General features: G+C 39.9%; 1 pseudogene across 1 annotated transcript in view; it reads left to right on the top strand.

The window, feature by feature from the left end:
* Positions 1–869: 869 nt before the first annotated feature.
* LOC307149131 (GTPase IMAP family member 9-like) overlaps positions 870–24,478 on the top strand; it is a 35,805-nt pseudogene continuing 12,196 nt past the window's right edge. The window contains exons 1-2 of the transcript in view: positions 870–1,234; positions 4,806–4,870. The product of the transcript in view is annotated as a GTPase IMAP family member 9-like (transcript). The remainder of the gene's footprint in view (positions 1,235–4,805; positions 4,871–24,478) is intronic.

The raw sequence follows: 24,478 nt of genomic DNA, 5'->3' as shown, positions 1-24,478 counted from the left end.
TAATCAGAAAGTAAACACTGAAGATAATCTACATTAGTATCCCAGATAGCAAGCAACCATTGAAATAACGTTAAATCAATATTAATATGTCAATGTTAACCACATTGAAGCAACATCACTTTTGCACCTGCAATTAATGTTGAAAAAAAAATGTTGAAATGTCATCAAAAAAATCAATGTTAATGGCATTAAATTAATATTACAATGTAATGCTGGTTCAATATCATGCTTGCACTCTCAGAAAATGAAACACAACAATTACGACTGACTTAAAGCCACACAGAAATGTGTTTCATTTTCAAGATTATTTTCAAGTGATGTTTAATCAGTGCATTTAACATTGATACATTCATATTGATTTAAAATTATTTCAATGGTTGCTTGCTATCTGGGTTTTTAATTATGTATCATGATTAAAATACTGTATGATGTTGCCAAATTAATGATGAGGGATTGTCATCTGTCTTCAATGGCAAGTTTGAATCACCATCCTTAAACTAAAGGAATGTGACAAAGCCTGTTAGTGGATATGGCATCATTCACAATGTTTGTATTCTCACTAACTCACATGTCAGTTCTCACTAACTTAGCGAACCTGAATAGCTAAAATGAATCATCCATTACATTTATTCAGAACTGGCACTACTGATGTTTCTGGTGTTATTTGCAGCAGCTTGGAGAATAAAAAATGCCAATTAACTTTCCACGGTGTAATCATGATCTGACAGATGTGGTGCTCCTAATAGTGTAAAGCCTGATGATCAATGAAAGCAATGTGATGTACATCAATCAGAAAGTGTAACGGAACACAGTAGTAGGTGCTGTTCATCATTGTAACCAACAGATGGCAACAACATCGGGTTAATGACATGAACTGTTTGACAGGTGATTCACTTGATCTGAGGATTGTGTTATTGGGAGTCTCTGGAGTTGGAAAGAGTTCAACAGGAAATGCAATACTGGGTCGAGAGGCATTTAAAGAGAGCAGAACCAGAGAGAGTGAGATACAGAGAGGAAGAGTAGAAGACAGAAACATCTCCATCATCGACATTCCAGGATTCTTCAACACTCAACTGACTGATGAAGAGATGAAGAAGCAGATGATGAAGAGTCTGGATCTCTCTGATCCTGGTCCTCACATCTTCCTGCTCGTCATCAACCTGGAGAACTTTAAAGAGGATGAAAGGGATGTTGTGGAAAAGATACAGGAGATCTTTGGAGATCAAGCTTTGAGGTTCACAATGGTGCTGGTTACTGGAAGAGAAAAAAAATGTCAAAGAGAGAATGGATGGATTTTCAGATTAGTCTAAAATTTTGGGATCTAGTCAACCACTGCATGAATGATTATCATGTGATCAACAGTAAAACTGTGATTGATCCAACCAATAGTGGTGGCAGTCTGACACTGAAGCTTTGATACGTGCTTCAAACTATTAACTACAGTCCCATTTGAACCACTGCTCCGAAGGTTGCTTTAGTACAGAAAAATCACGTGACATGACGTCCGAAGCAGCAACTGCTTCATTCTCTGAATGAATCTTCTGAGTGGTTCGCAGCACCACTGCCACACACTAACCAGTCAGTGCTGCCAATGCAACTATCGCATCGTTTCCAGTCTGAACTGTAGCGCTCAAAGCATAAAAACTTTAATGCACAACATTGTGTTTGGTTCGTAGTAGACTCTACTATGACAAGCATTAGTTTGTTCATATTTATTTTAATTACTATGGAAGCATCTAGGAAGAGAGGTCGTTCTGACATGTGTGAAAACTTTATTCTGATCGCTCCTGATAAGGTATGTGCGCTGGCTGTTAAATATTATTATTACATATTAGGTTAAAAGTAGAGTTATAGGACTGTAACTATCAGTAGCCTATAGTAATAGCTATAGTTGTGAGCAAAAAAGAAACAGACTCAGTCCAAAAAGTGTGGAAAAAATATTGTTCCTTAATAAAAATTAAGTGTTCCCTATCCCACATACCCCCTGGCCATAGTTACACAAGCAGTGGCGGTCTTAACATAGAGGCATAGGTAGGCGGCTGCTTGGGGCCCCCTACCAGCGGTCGTAGTAGGGGGGCCCCCAACCAACCTCAAAAAAAAAGAAAAAAAAAGAAAAGAAAAAGCCCCTTATCATTATGAACGCTTCAAAAGCATGGCAAATTGTATTAATATCTTTAAGAAATACGCTGAAACGTTGAAGTAGTAGTTAAAATGTCCAGTTCATGGTTATCCGTCTCTACACATACACCCCTGACTTTCACAATGAAATGAACTAGCCCGTAACGGTGCGCGGCGCGAAAGATAAACACGCAGTGACAGGAGGACTGGGACGTACACAAACAGAGACGAAGCAAGATGAGTCTAGACGCGAAAATGAAACGAAGTTACCCAACCGGCTCAAATAAAAGAAAAAAGCGAAAAGACGCCGATAAGTATTTGGCAACGCTGCCAAAGATTACATACTTTTTTACAGCTAAGTTACTGTTGGGGGATACAGACAGGAAGAACAACGTCCAAAGCGTTGAACATGCCGCTACAGCAGCAGCTAGCTGTGAAGTGGCGCTAGGTGAGGATAACATTAACACACTCACATGGATATACGTGGATTTTTAGAGCCATCTCCTCTCCCCAGTTCGCCCCTCTTACGTTACCCCCTTACTATAAATACTGTTTTGGCGCTTGTAAATGTGACTCGACAGATCCCTAGCGGCACGTGAACCGATCATCTCTACTAGCTAATAGTGAATAAACACGAATGAACAATGTTGAAAGATACAGTACAACTTACCGAAATGTATATTCCTCATACATAATAGGCTACGGTTCAATACATCTGTGTTTTTCAACCGCAGAAAGACGTCAATAAAACAGCTGGAGAACAATTGTCACATAACATTTAACGTTACGTTACCTCAGGAAAGCCGTTTAATGACTATAATATATGTTATAGCATGTTAGTTGGCTAGACAAAAGAGCTATAGAGAGTATTTTGATAAATATGTGTAATATTACATGTTTGGCATATTTTTTACTTGTATTATTAAAGTTGTTATTATAATAAAACGCATTATGTTTAATTTGAGCTATTTTTAACCTTAAATAATACTACCAGCTGATAGGGCTGTATACATGTTTACAGCATTATGTGAGTTTTTTTTTCTTGAGAAAAACATGCTTTCGCCTTGGGCCCCCAATTTCCTAAATCCGCCACTGTACACAAGCACACCCAACTTGTGCCATATTTTCCCAGCACATCCTCTGTCGCAGTTACTGAAGCTTCGAGTAATGAACCCATTTTCAAAACAATTCTTCTCAGTGGTTCAGTGCTTCAACAAAGCTTAATTTGCCCATCACTACCAACTAACATAACAAAGCTTATTGTGAAGATTGATAAAATCAAACAGAATGTCAACAAGATTTACTTTCAGTACCAAATAAAGAGCGGAAAAGAAAAGAAAGAAAAAAACAAACAGAGGAAGAAAATGATAGAAAAATACAGCAAGCAAAAAATTGGTTCAGTGTAATGTTCATCCACTGAAGGCAAGTTTGTAGAGAACCCAAGTTCAGTTTATTTACAACATGTGATCAAACATAAAACAAGGACATGTACATGGTGCTTACCACAGTGGTTACAGGGAAATAATACTTGACAAGATGTGTTGGACATCGGCTGCGGCTGGATGTTACCGATCGGCGAGAGTTGCCGCGTGCAGGCGGGAGGAGCTGCAAACGGAGACGTGAAGTCAGACACTTTCTGGTTCCCGTAGTGACCGCTCACGTGGTGTTTGCATACTTTACCACAGCTGAAGTGAAATAAATGCAATATTTGCCTAATAATGCACAGATGTTTCAGAGACATTTTCATTCAATACTTTATGTACGGTTTTATACAGAGTATGTTTCAACAAGAATAAAGTTCAACATAAGCTACTATCAATGAAGTGTAGTCTACGTTTTTTAATCAGTTTTAATTTGATAAACATGACACAATATAACATCGTAACTACATGAAAAGAGTGTTTACTGTTATAAAAAACTGATTTGAGAGCTTTAGAGGAACTAAAGGTGTTCGAATAAACACAAAACACACATGATCGTTGTCATGCGGTGAATCCGGCCAATCGTAGAACAGCTGTGCCGTCATCAGCCCTCGTGCAGCCGCTCTTGAGAAGCTGCGCTGGCTGAGTTCTCCGGCTACTCTCAAATCGCTCTCGCGGTACTTTGATGGCACACGTCACAATCACGTGGCGTCGGCGCTGTATCAAGTCGGACAAAATTTCTAACCGGCATGCACTGCTTCAAGTCAGCCGCCGATCGGTCTGCGCAGAGCTGCATGAAGTCGAACAAGCCTAAGGACACGTGGCATGAGGGCTTAATACACACAAGACTAATGACAAGACAAGGGACACCTGTGAACAATGAACCAATGACAACATGACACATCAGACAAGGAAACACATGGCCGGATCACATGACTATAACTGGGAATCACATCACAACAGGAAACATGACAGAGACATGAGACAAGACCAAAACAAGACATTCAGGAAATAAATAAAATGCAAATATTAAAGGAGAAGAGCACAACAAATGTTGTGTCTGAAAAGAAATGTTTTATTTATCATAAGTAGAGAACTTAAATAGATTAAGACAGATGTTCTAGAGTTCCACAAGAAAACAAGAATGATGAAGAGGAGGGGGTCAAACAATCAGTAAAATCACTGAGAAACACATTTAAAAAAAAAAAAAAAAAAAAAAAAAACGAAGAAAACAGTCCAGAAACCAGAAAAATGCTGGAAACCAAGTGGAACAGGAAAATGGGACCAGAAGAAACAACTGACAGCGACAGAACAACAATCAAAGCCTGCAGGTAAGAAATAGCATTTTATTACACCTTTCCCAAATATCATGACACATTTCTTGAAATGTAAATTTGATCTTATTTTTTCTGCTATAAAGCTGTCTGTGCACTCTAGTCAAGTCAAGTCATCTTCATTTATATAGCGCTTTTAACAATGTAGATTGTTTCAAAGCAGCTTTACAGAGATAAGCGTATAATTTAAGGTAACAGAGATTGTTTCGGCTTTACAGCAGAGTTAAGTTATTTCCATCTAAAGTTAGTTTTGATTGATTTGCTTCCGTCGCAATGATCATTTGTTATTAAATTAGGGGCCGCTAAGACGACACCATTCCCTCTACACAGACTTTAAACGCGAACCTGTGAGAAACGCTGATGGCGTTCACATGAGCATTTAGAATGAGTTCTATAGTTATGTGCGTTTGAATATATGCAGGTTTGGAATTCCCTACAAGCCAAGCCTAAACAAAGTACTTGTCTTTCCCTATAAATTTTGATAAAGAATTTTATTTTATTTTGTTGCTTTGGGGTAGGAACGCGAAACGGATTTTCCCGACAACGCCTTATCTGTAGAGTGGTAGTGGGATCCTCCATAGGGAGAGACTAGTTGGCACTTCAGCACTGCGTTGTCATCGGTCCAGGCGAAGGTCCTTCGTCAGATCTGGATACGGCCTGGATCCGGCAGGCTGCAGGAAAACCTCGGGATAAACACAGACACTAAAATTAGCGTAGATGCCATTCTTCTCATGATGTAACGAGTACATCAGGATTTTTGGGAAGTGTTCCCGATTCCGGCTGACCTAATCTATGCAGCCTAACATTAAATTATAGAAGTCTATAATGTATCTAAACCCGGTGAGCACACAGATCTCAGGATTGTGATGGTTGGTAAAACTGGGTCTGGAAAGAGCGCAACAGGAAACACAATCCTGGGACGAAAGGTTTTTAAAGAAGAATTTTCTGCTGAATCTGTGACTGAGAGATGCCAACAACATCAGCAGACGGTAGAAGATCGAAACATCTCAGTGATCGACACTCCAGGACTGTGTGACACATCAATCAGTGAAGATCAAGTGAAGGAGGAAATAGTGAAGTGTGTCTACATGTCTGCTCCTGGTCCACATGCGTTTCTGCTGGTCATGAGACTGGACGATAGATTCACAAAGGAACAGAAACACACAATTAAATGGATTCAGGAGAACTTTGGAGAAAAAAATCACAACGTTAAAAGGACACCTCTCCAGACATCCGTAATGAAGAGGCCAAATCAAGTCAAACCAACCTCAAAATTGAAAGAAAATACTGTACCTTCCCCACCAAAAGATATAACAAAATGAGTTCATTTACCAAAAAGAAAGAAACTGCAAGGCTAAAGCTTACCTTAGGGGTGGCAAACTAGCTGGAATAAATTGTGCTCTCAACCACGTGCGTGCACAGCAAACAATAGGAAGAGGTGCTCATACCCTGGTGCTCCAAACTCACAGCAATGTGCTTCACCCAGGGGACTAGCCTCCCCCTCAGCGCACCCAGCCTTGGCTCAAACTAGGGAAAAAGGAGAAATTTAGTGGGTCCGGTACAAATAAAAAATAATCAAATCATTCACATAAGAAACAAAATATAATGATTGACAGATTCAGTTGCATGAATAACACGTCCTACCTCACTGGCAAAACCCCCAGCCCAGATTACTCAACAGGAGTGACGGTTAGATGGACGCACTACAAAATGGTAGATGGACGCACTAGTCAAGTCAAGTCATCTTCATTTATATAGCGCTTTTAACAATGTAGATTGTTTCAAAGCAGCTTTACAGAGATAAGCGTATAATTTAAGGTAACAGAGATTGTTTTGGCTTTATAGCAGAGTTAAGTTATTTTCCATCTAAAGTTAGTTTTGATTGATTCGCTTCCGTCGCAACGATCATTTGTTATTAAATTAGGGGCCGCTAAGACGACACCATTCCCTCTACACAGACTTTAAACGCGAACCTGTGAGAAACACTGATGGCGTTCACATGCGCATTTAGAATGGGTTCTATAGTTATGTGCGTTTGACAATACGCAGGTTTGGAATTCCCTACAAGCCAAGCCTAAACAAAGTACTTGTCTTTCCTTATAAATTTTGATAAAGAATTTTATTTTGTTGCTTTGGGGTAGGAACACGAAACGAATTTTCCTGACAACGCCTTATCTGTATAGTGGTAGAGGGATCCTCCATAGGGAGACACTAGTTGGCACTTCAGCACTGCGTTGTCATCGGTCCAGGCGAAGGTCCTGCGTCAGATCTGGATACGGCCTGGATCCGGCAGGCTGCAGGAAAACCTCGGGATAAACACTAAAATTAGCATAGATGCTATTCTTCTCATGATGTAACGAGTACATTAGGATTTATGGGAAGTGTTCCCGGTTCCGGCTGACCTAATCTATGCAGCCTAACATTAAATTATAGAAGTCTATAATGTATTATGTGAATGCTAGGTCAAAGAGATGTGTCTTTAATCTAGCTTTGAACTGACAGAGTGTGTCTGCTTCCCGGACAATGGTAGGAAGACTGTTCCAGAGTTTTGGTGCTAAATAGGAAAAGGATCTATTCTAGGATCTAGGATCTGATATTCTAGGTATTAGTAACTGGCCGGAATTTTGAGATCGCAATAGACGTGACGGACTATAATGCGTTAAGAGCTCGCTCAAGTACTGCGGAGCTAAACCATTTAGTGCTTTGTAAGTAATCAGCAATTTTTTTAAAATTTATGCGATGTTTAATAGGGAGCCAGTGCAGTTTTGACAGAACTGGGCTAATATGGTCATACTTCCTGGTTCTGGTAAGAACTCGAGCTGCTGCGTTTTGAACCAGCTGTAGTTTGTTTATTAAGCGTGCAGGGCAACCACCCAGTAGAGCATTACAATAATCTAGCCTTGAGGTCATGAACGCATGAACTAATTGTTCCGCATTTGTCAATGAAAGCATATGGCGTAATTTAGATATATTTTTAAGATGGAAAAATGCAGTTTTACAGATACTAGACACGTGACTTTCAAATGAAAGATTGGTATCAAAGAGCACACCCAGGTTCCTAACCGACGACGAAGACTTAACAGAGCAGCCATCAAGTGTTAGACAGTATTCTAGGTTATTACGTGAGGAAGTTTTTTGTCCAATAATTAGAAACTCTGTTTTTTCAGAATTTAGAAGTAGGAAATTACGAGTCATCCAATTTTTTATATCCGCTATGCATTCTGTTAATTTTGTGAATTGATAAGTTTCGTTAGGTTTTGAAGAAATATACAGCTGAGTATCGTCAGCATAACAGTGAAAGCTAATTCCATGTTTCCTAATGATATCTCCTAATGGTAGCATGTACAGAGTGAACAGCAGCGGTCCTAGTACTGAGCCTTGTGGTACGCCATACTGAACTTGTGATCGATGAGACATAGCATCATTTACTGCTACAAACTGATAACGGTCAGATAAGTATGATTTAAACCATGCTAGTGCATTTCCCGTAATGCCAACCAGTGATGCGCGGGTCAATGTATAAACAACCCGCACCCGACCAACGTTTTCAACTAACCTGCCCGCAACTCGGACCGCAAAAAAAAAAGAAGAAAATATTGTACCCGACCCGCTTCCTGACCCGCATTTTTTAAAAGTAGTAAATGCATAGCAAGAAGTACACATGACAAAGCCAGCACTTTGGTCATCATCTTTCATTATTTCGGCAAATGTCTCCCACACTTTGTGTGTATTTGCGGAGCTTCCACTCCCCAGTCTTCACCTTTTCTCTTGCCGCCTCCATCTCTACCTGCAGACTGAGCTCGTGCGTCATCTTCGCGCCAGTTATTCAGCCAATAAAGTGTAGGCCTATGTATTTCATAGAAAATTGTGGAGCATGTGAGCGGAGTGGAGAGGGAGCGAGCGGGGAGCCCGAGCGGGCGGAACTTGGACAGAGCGCAGAGCGGCATTTTTAAAAGGACGGAGCGTCGCCCTATTTCCCCCTCCAATTTCGCTCAGCGCACACCACGATTCTGAAGCATGCTCAGTCTAGCCTGACTCAGTCTACTGTTGATGACTGCAAGATGGATTCTATTTTCAGTCAAAACTCGGCTCAATAATGGAGTTCAAAAAGTAGCCTACTTCAAAAAGGAAAATAAGAAGTCATACAGGTGTACTATAATATAAAACTAACTGTAGAAGAAAACGAATGTGGAGAAATCGTTTCAGTCAGTAAAGATTCATTTTGGAATCTAAAAAGACACATCTCTCGAAAACATGCAGTGTGCTATGTGAACACGCTGGGAAGAAAGCAAAAGGTTAGCAAATTGAGTACGGTAACATGTAACAAAGTGTAAATTAAATATAGCGTAATATTCAAACAATTGATACAAGCCCATTTTTAAATTGTAATCCTGCGCGCTGCGCAAAAATTCAGTTATAAGAATGTTGGCCTAATAGTTAATTTAGTCTACTTTTAAAACGTTTATGTATATTTTTTATATATATTTTTTGTTTATATAAATTTTATTTATATTATTAGGCCCATTTATTCGTTTTATTTTACAGCAGTTTGTGTGTAGGCCTACAATGGATATAGGATAGGCCCATTTAAATTTTAATCGTGCGCGTTGCGCAAAAGTTCACTTATCAAAATTCTGGCCTAATAGTAAATTTACTTTTAAAATTTTTATGTAAGTTATATTTTTGTTTATATAATTGTTATTTATATTATGAGGCCCATTTATTCGTTTAATTTTACAGGACTTTGTAGGCTATTCCTTCTTACATAGGCCTAATTTGTAATTTGAAATAAAACATTTCTATTTGAAAAATGTTGTTGTTGCTCATTAGTTCTTTAGGAGGTAAGGCTGTGGTCTAAGCTAAAAGTGATATACATGTAGATTTTTTTTCCTTTTTTGGAGCGAGCGGGGTCGATTTGAGTGGAGCACGGAGCAAACTGCGTTGAGCGCTGAGCGATAATGAGCGGAGCGGCCTGATGTAGCTTTGAGCGGGGGAGCGGAGGGGTGAACAGTTCCGTGAGTGATGAGCGGAGATTCTCACCGCTCCACTCCGCTCATATGCTCTCTAGTACTATATAAATTACAAAGGTTTAATTGGCATCTTTATTTCAAACGACCCGACCGACCGCAACCCGAATATAATTAAAAATATTTTTGGATGACTCGTAACCGCGGGTGACCGCTCATTTCGGATCAACCCGCGCATCACTGATGCCAACATAATGTTCTAATCTATTTAAAAGAACGTTGTGGTCAATGGTGTCAAATGAAGCACTAAGATCGAGTAACACTAATAGCGAGATACAACCACGATCGGATGATAAGAGCAAATCATTTGTGACTCTAACGAGAGCTGTCTCGGTACTATGGTACGGTCTAAATCCGGACTGGAAATCCTCGCAGATATCATTTCTTTCAAGAAAGGAACACAGTTGTGAGGATACTGCCTTTTCTAATATCTTTGACAGAAAAGGTAGATTCGAGATCGGCCTGTAATTGACTAATTCTGTAGGATCAAGTTGCGTTTTTTTAACAAGCGGTTTAATCATAGCCAGCTTAAAGTTTTTTGGTACGTATCCTAGAGACAAAGATGAATTAATGATATTAAGAAGAGGATCTATGACCTCAGGAAGCATCTCTTTCAGTAGCTTAGTCGGTATAGGGTCTAACATACATGTTGTAGATTTAGATGATTTAACGAGTTTAGTAAATTCTTCCTCTCCTATAGCAACGAATGAATCAAATTTTTCCTCAGGGAGACTACAATGCACTGCCTGATGCGATATTGTAGTAGACGGTTGCATAGTTATAATTTTGTCCCTGATATTATCAATCTTATAAGTGATGAATTTCATAAAATCATTACTGCTGTGTTGCTTGGAAACTACTGGGCTTGAAGCTTTATTTTTCGTTAGTTTAGCCACCGTTTCAAATAAATACCTAGGATTATGTTTATTTTCTTCTAACAGGGTTGAAAAATAAGCAGATCTAGCAGCTTTTAAAGCCTCTCTGTAAGTAATTGAGCTCTCCTTCCATGAAATGCGAAATACCTCTAGTTTTGTTTTCTTCCAGTTGCGCTCCATTTTTCTGGCTGCTCTCTTAAGGGCCCGAGTGTGCTCGTTGTACCACGGTGTTGGACTATTTTAAGCGCAACGGAGCAACTGTGTCTAAAGTGCTGGAAAAGAGAGAGTTAAACGTTTCTGTTGTAATATCTAGTTCTTCTAAGCTATCTGGGATGCTGAGATGATGAAACTGATCAGGAAGATTATTAATAAAGCAATCTTTAGTAGCAGAAGTGATAGGTCTCACTTCTCGGTCCTTACGGCCCAAGTTACACTGATCAAATCAAAACTTCAGTACAGAAATAACCTAATGAAAACAATCATAATAAAATTTCAAAACAGGAAAAATAACCCAAGTTAAGGGAAACAGCAGCGCTACCTGCAGTCAACCACCACGTGATACGCTGGAGACTGCAAAACAAAACATAATGATCAAAGAAATGCTCCAATCAAGGAATATAAAGCAAGCACTAACTCATACATACCCCTAAGAAAATCACGCATATCAAGGTGTTCGCATGCAATCACGAATGTTCCACTAAAAACACACACTAACAAACATTAAATGCGACTAAGCAAAACAGAAACATCATAACACATTGCGATAGCCTACGTACCTAAAAGCTTAGGTAGTGCTCAGGGAGTGCTCGACGCAACTCCCAGGATACGTCACCGGAACGGCTACAGCAACCACTTCAAAATAGAAAGAACACGCATCTTATAGACACTTTAAAACACACAAAAAACGAAAAACACGCATAACCTCCGCCACCTTCCTCAACTATAGTGACACTGGAGACCGGAAGAGGGGCGGGCATGACAAAGCCTACGTTCTAGTGCCTCATGTCTACGCATTAAAATACACAGGCCTTAATTATACCATCTACACATTTCCATATAAGGGTAACCGACACAAAGGGAAAATCCTATACTACTACAAGGAGATCAGTTAAAAACATCTATAGAGAAATTTCTTAAAAAAAACAAGCAGATTAATGAGCTAGTTAGAAAGTGTAAAGGCGGTTATCGTGTGTTCAATAACACAGAGTAAGAAAATAGAGGAAGAAGAGAAGAAGCAGAGCGAGGAAGAAGAGAGAAAGAAGTTAAGAGGAAGAAAGGATAAGGAAAGAGGAAGAAAATATAAGGGAGGATGAAACAATGAGGATGTTGACTAAGGCTAAAGGAGTTGCATTAGTGGGAACAGGAGTGGCAGTGTGTAAAGGAGCAGCACCCACATAGCATCATTGTGTCGGCCCAGATCCGGCCCACATCTGGGACACGTGGAAAGCCAGATAACCATAATCACCTGATCGTGTTGCACTTTAGCTTTCTTTGCTGCTGCAAATGTGTTTGACACTATTACAGTGGCCAAAAGAGTCAAAAGTTTAAAATAAGAGTTAAGAGCCCAACTAATGGAAACACTAATCACTGTTATGGTGACTTCAAATGAAACGCATTAGAGTTAAACACCTGTTAATTCTCAATAAAAACTTTTGTAGACGTCTGACAGAAATAAAGTCAGTCTGGTTAGTAATAAGTGAAGCTGGCAATGCTGTTTGTGGAGTTGTTTAATCCTCCTCTGCTGAGATTTAATGTCTTCTTTTCTCTTCAGTTGATTTCATCTAAGGCTGTGGCTGAAGTCAGTTGTAGTTCTTGTGTTTCTGCACGTCGCTTCTCTTTTTTTCTGTTCTGTTTTTTTCTTCTTGTTTCTCTAAATTGACATTCCCAGAATTCCCTGGGAATTCTTCTTAGTTTTTGTTATCAGTATACATTTGGGGTTTATATTACATCATATATTGATTAATGAATGTTTATGGCATTATTTGGAGTCCTGTGTGTGTCACCATGATGGTGTTTTGTATTTGTGTGTATGAGACTGTGCACCTTCTTTACATTAACATGTGCCTCAGTTTATGGAAAACTAATGGTATACTTTAAATCATCATGTGCTTTTCTTTTTTACCACGTGTGTTATTATGGTGGTTATCAGTATATTACAAAGATATAAAGCAGACTTTAATACTTTAGTGAAATTGAATGATAATGTTTATCGGTTTATGAAATATAAGGGTTGTACTGTATTTTTTATGGAAGTACTGGAACCACAGCTGATGTTTTTTTACCACACATTTAAATCCCGCTGATGTTTTTTTTTTTTTTTTTTTTTTTTGTAAATTTAAGTCCAAAGTAAGGTTGCTACCATATTTCTTACGGTAAAATACTGGCAACCAAGCTGATGTTTTTTTACCATAAATTTCACAGTTTTTTTTACATTGTGTTTTTTTGCCCGTAAATTTAAGTCCTGTAAAACATAAAAGGTTGCCACCATATTTTTATTTATGGTAAAATACTGGCAACCACAGCTGCCGTTTTTTTACCGTAAATTTCACAGTTTTTTTTTTAACAGTGTAGCTGGCCTGCTTACATAAAAATTGTTCTATCCTCTTAATCCAATTGTTATGGCAGCTATATAATACTTGACATATTTTACCGTTACAACTATAGAATTACTTCTAGAAACTAGAGTAGGTCCTTTCAGCCGGAAGTTGAAGTCCCTCTCAGCCGGAAGTAAGATGACAAAACGAACGTAATGGCGTCACCCTTGTTGTCGTGGAAAATAAGGTAAATAAAGTCTAAAATTTACGTAAAGAGTTGTGAGAGAGTGAGACACGAGTGAGATGCTGTCTGTCAGTAAAATTAATCAAAGAACAAAGGGGACAGAGAGAATTACTTACTGCTATTGACTGAATAACTTTCGTAGCTTTAATAAGGATTAATCTATATGTAATTTATAATTTATGCAGTGCAGACTGTTTGATAACTTTATTCAATATCTATATATACACAGTAAATTTGATACACTGCCGATTTTGCACGTTTTCCCACTTACAAAGCATGTAGAAGTCTGTAATTTTTATCATAGGTACTCTTCAACTGTGAGTGACGGAATCTAAAACAAAAATCCAGAAAATCACATTGTATGATTTTTAAGTAATTAATTTGCATTTTATTGCATGACATAAGTATTTGACACATCAGAAAAGCAGAACTTAATATTTGGTACAGAAACCTTTGTTTGCAATTACAGAGATCATACGTTTCCTGTAGTTCTTGACCAGGTTTGCACACACTGCAGCAGGGATTTTGGCCCACTCCTCCATACAGACCTTCTCCAGATCCTTCAGGTTTCGGGGCTGTCGCTGGGCAATACGGACTTTCAGCTCCCTCCAAAGATTTTCTATTGGGTTCAGGTCTGTAGACTGGCTCGGCCACTCCAGGACCTTGAGATGCTTCTTACGGAGCCACTCCTTAGTTGCCCTGGCTGTGTGTTACGGGGCGTTGTCATGCTGGAAGACCCAGCTACGACCCATCTTCAATGCTCTTACTGAGGGAAGGAGGTTGTTGTCCAAGATCTCACGATACATGGCCCCATCCATCCTCCCCTCAATACGGTGCAGTCGTCCTGTCCCCTTTGCAGAAAAGCATCCCCAAAGAATGATGTTTCCACCTACATGCTTCACGGTTGGGATGGTGTTCTTGGGGTTGTACTCATCCTCCTTCGTCCTCCAAAAACGGCGAGTGGAATTTAGACCAAAAAGCTCTATTTTTGTCTCATCAGACCACATGACCTTCTCCCATTCCTCCTCTGGATCATCCAGATGGTCATTGGCAAACTTCAGACGGGCCTGGACATGCGCTGGCTTGAGCAGGGGGACCTTGTGTGTGCTGAAGGATTTTAATCCATGACGGCGTAGTGTGTTACTAATGGTTTTCTTTGAGACTGTGGTCCCAGCTCTCTTCAGGTCATTGACCAGGTCCTGCCGTGTAGTTCTGGGCTGATCCCTCACCTTCCTCATGATCATTGATGCCCCACGAGGTAAGATCTTGCATGGTGCCCCAGACCGAGGGAGATTGACCGTCATCTTGAACTTCTTCCATTTTCTAATAATTGCACCAACAGTTGTTGCCTTCTCACCAAGCTGCTTGCCTATTGTCCTGTAGCCCACCCCAGCCTTGTGCAGGTCTATAATTTTATCCCTGATGTCCTTACACAGCTCTCTGGTCTTTGCCATTGTGGATAGGTTGGAGTCTGTTTGATTGAGTGTGTGGACAGGTGTCTTTTATACAGGTAACGATTTCAAACAGGTGCAGTTAAAGCAACACCAGGTAACTTTTGCTCTCGGGGTCCCCCTACAGTTGGGAAACAGTATTGTCTTCTACTACTGTCGTAAAATCTGTCTTGGTTACACCAGGGGATACACGTGCATTTGTTGACAAGCCGATACCCCCAAACTCTGCAGAAGGAGTTCTCACGTCTTGGGCAGACTGCCTGCATTGCGTGTGAAATGTCTTCATCCCAGGTACATTGGCATATATTTCAGCATGTCATATGAATATATTTTCATGGGTTTTATTTTTTTTCAAACGCCAAAAGATCGCGTAGTTCACGTTTTTAAGCCAGCGTCATTATAGTAGCCTATTGGCTAATGTTTTACAGAATGCTAATTCAATTCAATGTTTTTGTGGTAGGTAATAGCCATTTTTCGTCAATATTATAATATCAAGCAATAAACAAACGCTGGTTAGCCTCTCACATCCGTATTTGAGGAAGTGGTGGGGGAAGTGACATATGCCGTAAAGCAGTCGAATTTTGTAGTTCTTTTTGTGCTCGGGTTGCCGAAGTTACGTAGTGCCAGTAAAAGCGATACAGACCCCGTCAAGCTATGGCAGACGTGTCATTCAACCTATTGTAAGTCGATGTACCATCACAAGGGTCTTGGAAATATATTATGAAGGTTGAAAAAATACATAGTGTTGCTTTAATACAGGTAATGAGTGGAGAACAGGAGGGCTTCTTAAAGAAAAACTAACAAGTCTGTGAGAGGCAGAATTCTTACTGGTTGGTAGGTGATCAAATACTTATGTCATGCAATAAAATGCAAAGTAATTATTTAAAAATCATACAATGTGATTGTCACCGGGGTGACGAATATAGGAGAGGCGGAACCTTTAATCGCGGCCGAGGTTTCCGAGGGGAAGTATTTCCGGTATGGGACCCGGAAGACTCCGGTTCCGGGAACTCCAGGCAAAGACGGAGAATTATTAATGAATAATTCAAAACAGGTGCAGGAGAGAGTGAACGCGACAGCGATTTGGACACGTTGTCATTTGGAGAAGGATGTTTAAATTTTCTATGTTTAAATTTCGATATGAGGAATATCTTGGAGAATGTGATGAGACTTCATGGCATATAAAATTGTCTTTTTGGAGAAGGTTTGAAGGTCCCACGCTTCATTGGGAAAAATCGAGGAGACTGTAGTGACGCACAGTGAACCAGATCCCATGCCAACGCCCTATTCTGTGAGTGATGAGACTTTGCAGTGCTGTATATTGATATAATCACGTGTGATGATTTGTGTGGGTTACAGTGGAACACGAGTGGAAGTGTATTGCGGCGGCATTGGGGAATCGGTCCTGGCTGTGGAAACATCGTCCGTATATTTGTCTGCTTGAGGCCTATTAAAGGGTACATAACATGCACAGTTTCACCTAATCTCATGTTAATCTTGAGTACCTATAGAGTAGTAGTGCATCCTTAATATATCCAAAAAGTGTTTAGTTTTATTATATTTATAATAGAAAAATACAGCTTTCCGATTCTCTCCGGAAAAAGCCGAGGTCCTGGAGGCGGAGCTATAGAGTCAAGCGGTAGTGCTTGATTTCCAGCAAAAGACAGAAATCTGATCCAGTTGTACTTACATGAATGGGGTCTTTTATCACTGGGACCGCTCCACGTTTTAATAGCAAACGATTTGCAAATCCAGCGTCGACCTGGGCCTTGTTAATAAAACATTCGTCACTGAAATGACCAGAACACACAACCGCACTTGGTACACTCCGTTGCTGCCCCGGAAAAACAAACTGCATCCACTGTTCCTGTAACACTGGGTTCTTTAGAAAACTGAACACGGTAAGCTTTCCCTCACATCCAAAAACACACTTTTTTGGAGACATTCTTGAACAAATCCTATGCAGCGCTGGCTGCCGATGATTTCCTGTTGAAGCGCGTTGATGTGCGCGGTCTCGCTCTCCTCTAGTCGACGTGTGCGCGGGCGAGCTTTTCCCGGGAGAAATGCTCATATAAGGAGTTCCACTCTGGTCTACGTCATTAGATCCACGGTCGAAAAAAAACCAGCCGAAACTTGTACCAACCCGGAAGTAAGATTTTCGGCACAGAAATTCTCCGTTATTCGTCCAAAATATTTTTTTTAAACTTTGCCCATGTTTAGCATGAGAATCCATCTCTTTAACACTGTAAACAACTCTGAATACATGAAACACCATTGTACCCCCCCTTTAAGGAAGTCAACTAGTGGTGAAATCCTGATCTTCTTTCCCTTATTACCTGCGTGGGTTTGTAAAGTATCAGTTCTGTTGAATCCTTACCTCTCTCTGCCCGCCTGAGCCCTGTGAAGAGAGTCAGCCCCGCTGTTGAATCCTTACCTCTCTCTGTCCGCCTGAGCCCTGTGAAGAGAGCCAGCTCCGCTGTTGAATCCGTACCTCTCTCTGCCCGCCTGAGCCCTGTGAAGAGAGTCAGCTTTGCTGTTGAATCCTTACCTCTCTCTGCCCGCCTGAGCCCTGTGAAGAGAGCCAGCTCCGCTGTTGAATCCTTACCTCTCTCTGTCTGCCTGAGCCCTGTGAAGAGAGCCAGCTCCGCTGTTGAATCCTTACCTCTCTCTGCCCGCCTGAGCCCTGTGAAGAGAGTCAGCCCCGCTGTTGAATCCTTACCTCTCTCTGTCCGCCTGAGCCCTGTGAAGAGAGCCAGCTTCGCTGTTGAATCCTTACCTCTCTCTGCCCGCCTGAGCCCTGTGAAGAGAGCCAGCTCCGCTGTTGAATCCTTACCTCTCTCTGTCCGCCTGAGCCCTGTGAAGAGAGTCAGCCCCGCTGTTGAATCCTTACCTCACTCTGTCCACCTGAGTCCTGTGAAGAGAGCCAGCTCCGCTGTTGAATCCTCACCTTCTCTCTGCCCGCCTGAGCCCTGTGAAGAGAGTTAGCTCCGCTGTTGAATCCTTACTTCTCTCTGTCTACCTGAGCCCTGTGAAGAGAGTCAGTTTTACTGTGAAATCCTTACCTCTCTCTGCCCGCCTGAGCCCTGTGAAGAGAGCCAGCTCCGCTGTTGAATCCTTACCTCTCTCTGCCCACCTGAGCCCTGTGAAGAGAGCCAGTTCTACTGCGAAGTTCCTTGCTTCCTCTCTGTCCGCCTGAGCCCTGTGAAGAGAGCTGGCCTCGCTGTGAAATCATTACTTCCCCTGTTCAAGCTCTGTGAGGGGGAGGGGCACGACGGCTGCATCCGAGTTTGTTTTAATGTGTTTTACTCAATAAAGACTTTGTATTTTAACTTTTAAATTGTTGTCTGCCTCCTGTGTTCTCTGTGGTGTCGGCTCCTCGCGATGGCACGTGAGTCGGGGGTTGAAGCGGCTGGTCATCTGGCGCCCACCCTCGACCGGTGACATGATTTTCTGGATTTTTGTTTTAGATTCTGTCACTCACAGTTGAAGAGTACCTATGATAAACAAGTAATAAAAACTCAGTGAGTGTTTTAGCGCAATTTTCTGACGTCATGGGATCACAACACAAACGCCGCCTTCACACTGGCAGTTGAAATCAGCTCCGATACGGCAGCGAAACGACCGGAAGTCATTCATTTCCTATGGAGATTCGCAGACTGCATGCGAATGGGTCCGAACCAGGTGCGAACGAGTGCGGTGCGGAAAAAATCGTGTCCGTTGGCCATCCGGATGCGTTCAAAAAATTTTACTCTTGCGAAAGGCTACGGACGGTTTCTATCTGAAAATCCCAACGGAAGTTAGCGTTGCTATGGTACTGATAAACAAACCTGGATTCTTAACTTTTAATAAAATAAATAATGATTTTATAACGATTAGTTGTCATGTCATTTTTTTATTTTCATGATGTTTTAACGTTATTAGGGCAGTTAATACAATTAAATAATTCAATATTTAAATATACTCGCTTCCGAGGCTTCCGACCACTGATCTATATAATGACATATATATATAATGTCATTCTATATAGATCAGTGCTTCCGACGCTTTTCACCGTTGTGTACGACGTCCGCTGGGGGCGTATTGCATATTACGGAGCTGATTTCAACTGCCAGTGTGAAGGCGGCGTAAGAGATAGTAAATCTTTTCCAGGATTTTTTTTGTGCGTTCCCGAGATTAGACCTTCCTTAACATAATGCCGAAAACCCGAAGTCTCTAGGTGGTCTGGTTGAGGAGTAGATAGAAGTACAAGTTTGGTGCGCACAGACAGAACAGAAATCATGAGTTAACAATCGCAATTTTGTCCGGTGGAAAATTGCGCTAAAAATACAGACCTCTACATGCTTTGTAAGTAGGAAAACCTGCAAAATCGGCAGTGTATGTTGTTCTCCCCACTGTATATATATATATATATATATATATATATATATATATATATATACATATATATATTGCATCAGAAACAAGAATAGGCTATAACATAAGTGACTTAACATAAATAATATAGACCTTTTTAGGGATTATTTAGAATCATCATTCATCAACATACAGTGAATCAGCTTGCAGTAGCCTATTCATGTTCTGTTCCTTATTTATTAGGTAGGTGTTCATTGACAGTATACAGAAATGAAATTGAGACATCTACACAGCTGTATTTGTTTACTAAATGAGCAATTATTTGTCTGTTTCCTACATCATATTGTTATGCCAGTGCAGTTTTGTGTACCTCTTTGTCAGAAGATCCAATAATGCTGGACATGATTGCATCGTTATGTTAAAAAAAATCACCCTAGTTTCTCCTCATTTCTTGTTGAGCCAGGTTGAGATAGCAGATAGCAAAAAACCTGTAGTGCAGAAGGTAATCACGTGTAAATACGGAACCAACAGGAAGTGGCTCACATATTCCGAGAGACATCATGCATTGTTTTGTTATGTGTGTATGGCTTTTCGGAAGACAACTGACACCAGCATATTTATGACTGGAATGTCAGAATGGAGACATAAGCACCAGCGCACAGAGGAGCATGAAAAAAGTGTAGCACATCAAAACTGTGCCGAAGCTTTTTTCTTGAGGTGCTCCAAAGCAGACATCAGCAGCATGTTAGCTGGAAATCAGATGTCTTAGCTCCATAGATCATGGTAACTTCTTGGAATTAATCATTTGTTAGGGAAGTGTGATATCTGCCTCAAAGAGCATCTCAATGATTGTATAGAGAAGAGCAAAAAATTGCACCAATCAAGTGGAACGAGGGATAGAGGGTCACTAATCACCCTACTTTCTAAAAGCACTATCAATTATACAATTGATACCATTGGGCATCTTATTAAAGAGTTCATTGCTAATGATGTCCGGAAAGCTGGAATGTTCTCTGTTCAGCTGGATACCACACAAGACATAACTACTCAGGATCAATGCTCAGTGATCTTGAGATATGTTACTGACACTGTGCATGAGAGGCTTGTGGCTTTAGTGAGGTGTCAAGCATCCACTGGGCAATACTTTGTCAACCTACTCTCAGAGGTCTTGGAGCAACTTGGTTTAGACAAGGCCCTATGTATAGGCAATTCAACTGATGGGGCGTCCAATATGCAGGGCCAATACAAAGGATTTTCCGCACTTCCTCACCTACCAATCTCCCACTCATGTGCATGTGTGGTGCTATGCACATGTACTCAATCTTGTGCTTGCTGACACTACTCAGACAGTCATTGAAAGTGGAACACTGTTTAATTTTCTAAACGACATAGCGGTGTTCATCAGGGAGTCTTACCAGAGGGTTAATTTGTGGGAGAAGCAAAGTCAAGAAAAAAGCCACAGGCGCCTCTCTCCCATTGGTGAGACAAGATGGTGGGCCAAACATGAGGCACTCAAAAAAGTGTTTGGACATTTTGGAAAGCCAGAGAATGGCCTTTTCACTGATGTATGGTTCACACTGGAAGCCATTTGGCCATTTGACCAAACCACTTCACTCTCCAAGTACCTCCAGACAGAAAGGATGGACCCATCGAATGATGATTTCCACACAAGAGAGCCTCAAACGCATAGCAAGGGATTTCTCAAGTGTGAAGGCAGCGGCGGACACGTTTGTGAAATGGACAAATAAAAACATTGAAGAAAGGGAGGAAGGAACAGACATTAAGGTAGAGACTGCATTGCCTCAGAAAAGAGCAAAGAAAAAAAAAAAGCAGGGCTGAAGAGATGGCTCAAGATGAGCCTCTAAGTGATGCAGAGAGAGCGTACGAGGTCAATGTACACCACTCAATTCTGTGCTGCAATGAAATACTCAGGCGGTTCAACATGTTGTCAGGTGGATATGCATATAAGTTCCTGCTTACAGTTTCCCTGACTCAGGTGGCCTGTGAAAGAACGTTCTCAACACTCAAATTCATCAAAAGCAGACTTAGGGGCACTTTGTCAGCAAACAAACTGGAGGCATTTATGATGATGGCCACTGAAAAATACATTCTCATGGCATTGGACTCGATAGGGTCGCTGAGAAGAGTGAATTATTGAGAAAGCTGCTCTTGTAGCTTAATAAGGTAAGATGTTTTTGAAATAATTATGAAAATATGCATTGCAATGTAGCAGCTGTCTTATGTTTCCTTTAAGCCTGAACCTCTCCCTCTCTCTCTCACTCCGTGAGTTTACAGTAATTCAATTTTACTTTTATCTAGGAGACACTGATCATCTGAGCAATCATTTATCATAACTACTACTACTACTACTACTCTCTCTCTCTCTCTCTCTCTCTCTCTCTCTCTCTCTCTCTCTCTCACACACACACACACACACACACACACACACACACACACACACACACACACCCACACACACACACACAATGCTCTTTTGTTTTTAAAGGTTCATCCAAGGAGTTCACAAGCATCCTTTTGACTAAGTGAGTTTACAGTTTATTCAGTGTTATACTTTGGAAAGCATTTATCATTTGATCAATCATTTATCGTGTGTATTTTCTTTCTCTCTCTTTCTCCCTCACACACAGGATGCCATCACTTGTTCTTTATTGGAGGAGGAGTTCACCTGCATCCTTTTTACTTGGTAAGTTGGCAGTTTATCTAATGCTAAAGACACTTATCCTAGGATCAATAATTTATCATAATTACTTTCTCTCTGTCACAGTCTTGAGTTTTAAGGATTCATCTAAGGGGTTCACAGGGCTCCTTTTGACTTTTCTGAGTTTAACATTTATTCAACACCAATTTGTTTGGAAAACAGTGATCATCGGATCAATCATTTCTCATGTCAGTTTATAAACTGCTACTTTTATCAATCACTGATCAATCTTTTACCATACTTCTCTGTATCTCTCTTTCTCTCTCTCTCTCTCTCTCTCTCTCTCTATCTCTCTCTCTCTCTCTCTCTCTCTCTCTCTCTCTCTCTCTCTCTCTGTCACACACACACAGACAATATGTCCTCTCCTGATTTTTTTTAAGGATTTTTTTAAGATTTCACATGCATCCTTTTTGATTGGGTAAGTTTACAATTTATTCAACACCAATTTTTTGAATGTGTCAACTCTCACTGATTCTTGCTTACACATTACATGGCGTTAGTAGTTTTACAGAGTAGGAGTTGGTATACATATTCAGGGGAGCGCAAGGACGGGTGGTATTTGTGATCTTATGTGGTGGTGGGCCGGTCTGGGCCAAAATGCCAGGGCCGATTTTTGGTCCCAGTCCGCCCCTGTTAAAGACCAAATAATGATGCACAAACACTCATTACTGGAAGAACATTTGTTCAAAACTAGTTCAAAACTTGTTCAACTTGTTTAAATTCATTTCTTATGAGAGAACTTTGTGTAAGCCAAAGTTATGAGAACGATCCCTGTTAGCTGAGGAATGTCTATCCTCACAAACATGATAAACATATCCATAAACAGGCTTTTCTGTTGATGTAATGATTATTTCTGACATGCTTCTACAGTTTACCATTTAAATCTGCTAATTAAATAAATTAAAACTTAAATGTGTAAAATTTAAGTTTTCTTAAATATTTTGTGCAACTACAATTCTGACTGTGATGAATATTGTTTCACTTGATAAGAAATAACTTAACGCCAGTCCTGAGATCGGGTGCCTTGCAAAAACTCACATCATGTGATTCATTTTTCAGAAAACTAGAATTAATATCTTAAGTCACTTTGCTTCTCAAGTAAATGTGTCTTGATTTAAGAATGTTTAGATATTTTTACTGAAAACAAGACAAAAATACAGAGTAAAATCATTTTTGCAGTGTAACTGATCTCGGGAACTAAATGAAAAACATACTGTTAAAGTTCGGCTCATAACTGCAACAAAAAAGGCTGATCACAAAATAGACACGGTTGCAAAATCAAATGAAATATCCAGACAAAGCCAAAGACATTTGTTGAAACCCTCAAAGCTCAAGAATGTTGTGAGACTTAATTTCCTAAAACCTACAGAAATTTACCTCAAGGCATTTTTAGTTGATCTATCTCTCTCTATCTAGATTTACAATCTAAAGAAATTAAAGAATATGGTATTTTATTTTATTTTATTTTATTTGTTTTTTTTATTTTCATTTTGGTCTTTTTGGCTTTATGACAATAAACAATCATTTCATATTGTGAACTAAGAAGCATTGATGTTTGTTGAATTTCAGTTTTAAATTCATTTGTTATTTTTCATTATTTGACTGTAACTTTATTTGCATAATGATGTACATAATCAACAAGAGGTACGTGTTAAGAGGTAACGGAGAGTACAGAACGTAATCAAAAACAAAAGCATTTCCTCATACACCTTCAGTTACTCTTTATTCAGTTCATACAGTCAGACAAATGCTGAGAGACTCAGAGTGACAGCAAAAGACACGACAACATCAAAATATACAGGTCAGTGTAAACTAAATTACCTAATATGACACTCACATACATCTAGTTAATACTGAATACTGCAGCTAGATTATATATATATATATATATAATATGTATATATATATTTTTTTTTTTTTTTTTTTTTTTTTGTCATGTTCTCAGTGGTTCTCAACAAAGTTTTATTTTTTGTTTCCAATACGTTTTCCTAAAAGGTACACAGCAAAACCCCAGTGTAAGAGGCTGTTTACACAACACCATTTTCAACTAAAAACATACAAACATGTATCTGTTTGGCTGTTCATTTACATGACAGCAGTATTTTGGGTGCCTGAAAACACAGTTTTAAAAATGTGTTTCAAAGTGCAGGTTTTTAAAAATGGTCTAAATAATTTTTTTTAAGGGTTTTGAATCAGAACAAATTTTAAGAAATCCATTGAATTAGATTGTAAATGCTAAAATATTATACTGTACCAAGACAGTGCAGCTATAATCAATAAAGTAAACCTAAATCATGGATTAGGATCTAATGAGTTCAGTGATTCAGGTCAAAAACATAACCAACACCATCAGATCACCTTCTCTCTTTTGTTCATCTGGCTATTATAACTAAGTTACAGCA

Source organism: Squalius cephalus, assembly GCF_949319135.1.
Source record: "Squalius cephalus genome assembly, chromosome: 2".
NCBI lineage: Eukaryota > Metazoa > Chordata > Actinopteri > Cypriniformes > Leuciscidae > Squalius > Squalius cephalus.
The sequence above is the reverse complement of the archived record's forward strand: the minus strand, read 5'-3'. Positions and strand labels throughout refer to the sequence as shown.